Raw genomic sequence first — 6,709 nt, forward strand, 5'->3', positions numbered from 1 at the left:
AAGCAATGACAAAGAACCTCAAAATGAATCTGAGATTTTCATCTGATTTGCAAGTTACCAAATTAGACTATTCCAGTCTCACAGACATATTGAGAATACATGGACACCAAGTTCAGACTCAAAGCATTTTTTTTCTTAGTTATAGAAGTAATGCCAAGACCCACATGTCTTGAGTCTCAGAACTTGGGTTAGGGGTAGAGAAGGCACTAAGAAAGGAAACATACATACAACAAAGCTAAAATCTGATAGGGTTCTGTATTCTCAAAGTAATGTTCCTACTCTGTGGATGCCATAATCTCAAAAACCACTTCTTTCTCAAGGTTTGTATATCTCTGAGCATGTGCTTAGAGAATACAGGTTGACAGAGTATCCAATAAGTATACTGGCTTGCCTAAAACTATAGGATTCTCAGGGAGCTGTGCTGCTTCTGAGATATTCAGACCCAGCCAACAGAGCCTCCTGTTCATCTGGTTCCCACTCTAAATAAGCAGGAATACTGCAATTTGTTGTTGGCTTGAATAAGCCAACATGTCTGCCGTGTGTGTATTATAAAGGCATAAAGAACTTTGATCAGAGGTCTGGGAAGGTGGTACATTGGGTGAAGTGCTTGCTAGACAAGCATTAGGATCCGAGTTTAGATCCTCAGCACCTGTATAAAACAATCTGGTGCAGCGACATGGCTGTAGCCATGCCATTGGAGTAGTGAGGAGAAAGACTGATCCCATAGCTACACTGAACAACCAGTCTATCCAAAACAGTGAGCCCCGGGTTCAGTGAGAGAGCCTGTTTCAAAAAATAAGATAAAAACTGAAGGAGGGAGATGCCCCATGCCAATCTGTGAACTTCCCACATATATATACATGGGTGATTGTACCCACACTTGAATCTGAATGTACTCACACACTAATATAATGCATGCACATGCATGAACACACATACACACAGCACTTATTTTTATGAGAGGTACTACATGTCTAGTGGCTCATCCTCTACCCTGAGGATACATCTCAATGAACTACAAGAAGCCTCACTGTGGTCACTATCCCCTGAGAGTTTCTGGTTGATATTACCTCATTCATTTTGCATAAGTCTCTCTGTGGCATACTGTACTCACGTACTCATGAGTAGTGGACACTGTAAGCAAACAACTCAAACATACTGGATTATAATAGTCCCCTCTAGCATGTCAAAGCAATTAGACTTCTGAGAACTACACTCTATTATGGCAGAAACCAGAAAGCCCTGAGGTAAGGCTTCAGAGACTTCCTGTTATTTGTACTAGTTAGAGGGAGTTGGTTTCTGTCTCTATCAACTAACTGGCCTGGAGAAAAAGGCATCAGGCAAATGAATGACTGCTTCCTATATGCCCTGGGCCATGTTTATATGATTCAATGAAGATGTTTCAGCTGGTGATTAGCTGCAATTGTATTCACCTTCTGAGTAATTTTAAGAGCACCTGTAGTCATTCTTGAAGGCCCATCTGACTTTGGAACATTCCAGTCCGGTGATTGGAATCAGGGTGTGATATGTCTTTTATAACAACGCTGAATTTTACAGTGCCCTGTGGTATGCAATGTGACTTTCACTTTAGTATCCTGTTAAGAAGGTGGAAGTCCAAGGGACTTCTCCATGGTCCATCCTAACCACAATGAGTCTCAATTTGTGGTCAGAGTCAGTGTAGGGTTCTTAGGGTTCTCTCAGTGTACCTATTACAAATGAATGTGTTTGTGGACCCAGAAGCCTTCTTGAAGTTAGTCTTGGTCTGACCCCTGACCACAATAAGGCCTTCTGATTGCAGGATCCACAGCAGCAATATTATTCCTCAGGATTAATACCCACTCAAAACACGTCCAGCGGTCTATGGGAAAGGAGAATTTTCTTTTCTCTGTGTAGGGTTCTTTTGACGAATGGTTGGATATCTTTGGTGGGCTTGGAGCCATTTGGCAGAAGATTTAAAACATACACAATGTGTTAATCACCCAAGAGGCTGAAGCAGAAAAATGGGTAGTTTGATGTTATCCAAAGCAACACGAGAAGACCGTGACTTAAAGAATAGAGTCGGTATAAATTATATATGTAGTTGGTACAAAGAGTCACACTCCGGTGAACCTGACCTCCACTTCATCCCAGAGACTCATATCTTTGAACTACCTCAGATTTGGAAATTGCATGAGAGACCCACAGCTCCATTTTGTTGATTTACATAATGTCACTAATTTTTGCATCAGTTTCTCTTTTTATTTTGTTTTATGCATATAGGTGTTTTGCTTTCATGTATATCTGTGCACCATGTAAGTGAAAGAAATAGGGAAATGTGTTTCTTTCTTTTTCAATGTTTGGAGGGCTTTTATTTTTATTTCTTATTGTTATTTTATTTATTTACATTCCAGTCATTGCTCCCTCTCGGTTCCCCCTTCCAAAGTTTCTCATCCCATTCCTCTTCCCTCCTGCCTTCAAGAGAAGATGCTCCCCCTACCAGGCCTCCCACTTCCCTGAGTTCTCAAGTTTCTCGAGAATTAAGCACATATTCTTCCTCTAAGGCCTGTCCAGGCAGACCTCTGCTGCATTTGTGCCAGGATCCTCAGAGCAGCCAGTGTATGCTCCTGGCCTCTGGGAGATCCCTGGGGTCTGGGTAAGTTGAGACTGCTGGTCTTTCTATGGGGACATTCTCCCCTTCTACTTCTTCAATCCTTCCCCTAATTCAGCTTCAGTTCAATGGTTAGATGTAAGTATCTGCTTCTGTCTCCATCAACCGCTTGTAGGCCCTCTCAGAGGACAGTCATGCCAGGTTCCCGTCTGTAAGCACATCATTGCATCAGTAATAATGTTAGGCCTTGGTGCCATCCTGCTTCTATAATGAACTTCATTTTGTTGAAAGGGGGCATTCTAATGGATGTAATTATATGGCTGGCTTTGAAGTGCAAGTCTGAATTAAAGTCTAAAGATTTCATAAGACTTTGGAAATTCTAGAGTGTCAACTTCATGAAATGGAGGCTGTCCACTGAGTATAAAGTCAAGTCCACCAACCACAGCTTCAGGTTTCTGGAATGGCCATATTCTACTATGGGAACTCATATGCTTACCCCCAAACTATATCAGCCTCAGTGTTTGACGATTAAAACAGAAAAACTCAGTCCCTTTCTGCTTCTCTTGGATAGGACCCTGGATAGAACATCACAAGATCCCTTTGCTGAAGATCTTAGCACCAATCAAGGGTCAGCCAGAGATCTTGGAATCTTAAGGCTCAAGTAGGAGAGAATCAACATAAGAAGCTTCAGGAATTCATTAGCCATCTCTAAAACAGTGGATCTCAACTTTCCTAATGCTGTGACCCTTAATGCAATTCCTCACATTGTGACCACGACCATAAAATTACTTCCATTGCTACTTTATAACTATAATTTTGCTACTGTTATACATTTTCACATAAATATCTGTTTTTGATAACCTTAGGGGACTTCTGTGAAAAAAGCCTTTTAACTCCCCAAAGCATCTCAACCTACAGGTTGAAAAGAGCTGATCAAAGTCTCTAATACTTATCTCAACAGTGCAAGGTTGAATAGCACGTAAATTCAAAGAACTTAATGCCTTTGTATGTATTAGAGTTGTTGTAGGAGATGAAACGAACTATCCCTGGATCCTTCCATGTTTTATCCACACGGATAAGAGACAGAACAAGCTCAGCAAGGATACTATGCCTTTGGACAAAGCAGATCAGGCTATGGAGTAGGGAACAGATAGGTAAGAAAGTGTGGGATAGAGGGCCATGAGAGAAAGCCTGGTAAGGTTGAGCTAAAGCTAGAAGCCCCAGAAACCCTGAAGGGACAGTAGGAGTTTTGACTGCTCCTGGAACCAAGCCCCTGTCATGTAGCCGTAGCACCCCACCCCACTGTCTACCGCACCCCAACCCCTCATAGAGATTTGTGGACATCAGTCACCTAGGGGCAACACCTTCCACATGTAGATGAGGCATCCCCAACTTCTCAGACCAAGCCAATAGGAAGCACCTACTGTCAGACCCAGATCCCAACCCATCCCAAAACTCTATATAAAGATCCTATCGATCCTTCCTGGTTCATAAAGCATGATGATTGGGTGTTCACGCCATTGCGAGATGTGTGCCACCCATAAGCCTTGTTATGATGTGGGTACATTACCCGTCTGACGTGAAAAGAAGAAAGAAAGGAAGAAAAAAGATCCTATCCAGAAGGAATAAAGGTGTGAGAATTACTCCATCGTCTTAGAGCTTCTGTCATAAGTTCTGCAACACTGCTACCAGGGAAAAGAACTGTTCTCCCGAAATGCCACCAGAAGCTCCACTGCACCCCTTTGCTGGCTAGTTAGCTTCCCACGGACTCAGCCTAGCCTACTCAGTGCAGCACAGCTAGTGTGGCAATTTGGAGCAACAGAAGCAGCAGAGGCAGCAGAGGCAGCAGAGGCAGCAGAGGCAGCAGAGACAGCAGAGGCAGCAGAGGCAGCAGAGGCAGCAGAGGCAGCAGAGGCAGCAGAGGCAGCAGAGGCAGCAGAGGCAATTCCCCCTCCCTGCCAGTGCCCTTTCCCCTTCCCTTGAACCCTTCCACCTGGCCTGACCAGAGATCTGCCTTGGGAATAGGGTGCCGGGCTCTGCTGTGGCTAGGCATGAGCATGTCCAGGCTGTGATCGGATGCAACCAGTTCCCAAGGGAATACTTTCACTATCAAGAACAGCTTTAAAAAGGTGGAGTCAGGTCATGGTGCTTCTCTGCAGGTTACCAGGTGCCTGGGTTCATGGATTAAAAAGTTCAATGAAGTCTTCTCAAGGGACAGGTTTTCCTCAGCTTGCTCTGAACAAATAAGAATGCTTCCCATGATTCCCATCGGATTCTTCCTTGCTGCCTCTTCCATGTATTTTCTGGTCCTGGGAATCAATATTTGCATCCTCATAGACCACCTCCTTACTATTGAAGTACCTCCTCCCATCCCACACCCCATGAAGTTTCGGATTCAGCGCTACTGCTTTCATCTGATGGTGACATGGGTAAAATTTGTTTCTTAATGTCTATATCCTGTCACAGTACACAGAACTTAAGCATCAGGGAAGTGTTTTGCAAAAATCCACATAGTGTAATAAGCCAATGTGTGCTGCTCAGTATTGATGTACCAGACACTGTTCTAGACAATGTCCAATATTAAGACCATATAATCATCTGAGTGTCCTACTTTTTCACTTTCCTTGCAGGAGTTGTGTTAACAAGGGAAATTTATGGAGTCTATTTCTTATAAGAAATAATCTTGGGTTTTATATACTTTGAATCAGCAAATGGGTAGTTCATAATGATTATGCCTAGGGTAAGATGAGTCTTTCAGTTCTTACCAAGTTCATTAAAATATATCATTTTGTTCTTTGGTAAGAGACTGTGTTGGTGTTCTGGGGTCCAAATTGTTGACAGTTCTCTGAGTCCACTTTTTTTTTTTCCTTTGGATGGTTGGAACCAACAGTCACAAAACACAAAACTAGGTTTATTGTCTTCCAGATGAGAGTCAGAAGTGACCAATAGGAACTTAATCTATTATATAGAGTCTGAAGAAGATGCAAAAAATGTCTTCTACCCCTTGTCTCTACTGAGGCACTCAGACAAAGGGCAAAACCAATTTTGTTGATATTAAGTTATGAGACCCATGAACCTTGAGAACTTTAAAGCAAGGGTTAGACTGGATGGCTTATATGCCATTTATGAAAGACTAATAAAGTTGTAGAGAAATAAATAGGGAATGGAGTTTCAGGCTTTTTGTACAGTAAACTGTGGCCTAGGGACGCATGTGTTTGGGAAGAGAAAGTACAGTAAGTCTGAAGCAGTAATTGGAAGAAGGGCTAGATTTGGACAGGGACCATTAAGGCCCTCCAGGCCTTCTATGACACTCAGTGTTACTATCCTCCACCCTAGTGAAATGAAATGTCCAGGCAGCAAGTTACAGCTCTCTGATTTGCCTGGTAGAGTCTGCTTCCTTTTCTCACCTGCAAGTACATGAACTTGTTGAGTGGTTGCTAGCTCTGTTTACCAATGTAGCCTCATCACCAGCTGTTAGAATGGCCATAGCATTCACATAGTTATTATTATGCACTCCAGTCACACTTTTTACCTCTTAGGAATCAAAATGCCGTGGCCTCATTTCTTTTGCTCTATTGAGAAAGTTCTCATAGTAATCAGCCCTTCTTCATCACATGCAAATGGGAGTTTTGTATAAATCCATCAACTGAGACAGGCAGAAGGGGCAAGACCAGCTGAGTAAAAGAAATGACATCTTAAAACCAGTCAAACCATCTTCTCAGTGGCTTGTGTCTCCCTTTCTCCCATTCCCAGGGAGCTGTCCCTGCAGTTGTAGTCAAGGACTCAGTACTTGATTTATGTAACCAAAAAATAATTTCAGGATGAGTCATCCTGAAGCAAACTTGGAATACTTAAGCAAAAGGGAAAAAGTATACACTGAAGGGAATTCAATACAGACATGAAAAGGAAGAAAGAAAGAAAGAAAGAGAGAGAGAAAGAAAGATATATCTGAGTCTGTGACTACATATACTCTATAATATAATAAGTATATTCTTTAATTACTTATTAATCTACCGCTAGAGACAAGGCAGGGTGTGATGCTGTAGTTATGAGCAGGGTAATCTACCACTGAAGACAAGACAGGTGTAATGTTGTGTTATTAATTGGGCAATCTACCACTAA

At 42.4% G+C, this 6,709-nt stretch overlaps 1 non-coding gene across 1 annotated transcript; it reads left to right on the forward strand.

Moving 5' to 3' along the window:
- Window positions 1-4,063: 4,063 nt before the first annotated feature.
- On the forward strand, window positions 4,064-4,167 carry LOC116097348. Its single transcript, XR_004121372.1, has one exon. It is a non-coding gene; the product is annotated as a small nucleolar RNA U13 (small nucleolar RNA).
- The last annotated feature ends 2,542 nt before the right edge of the window (window positions 4,168-6,709 follow it).

The sequence above is a fragment of the Mastomys coucha genome, unplaced genomic scaffold (assembly GCF_008632895.1).
Source record: "Mastomys coucha isolate ucsf_1 unplaced genomic scaffold, UCSF_Mcou_1 pScaffold18, whole genome shotgun sequence".
Classification (NCBI taxonomy): domain Eukaryota; kingdom Metazoa; phylum Chordata; class Mammalia; order Rodentia; family Muridae; genus Mastomys; species Mastomys coucha.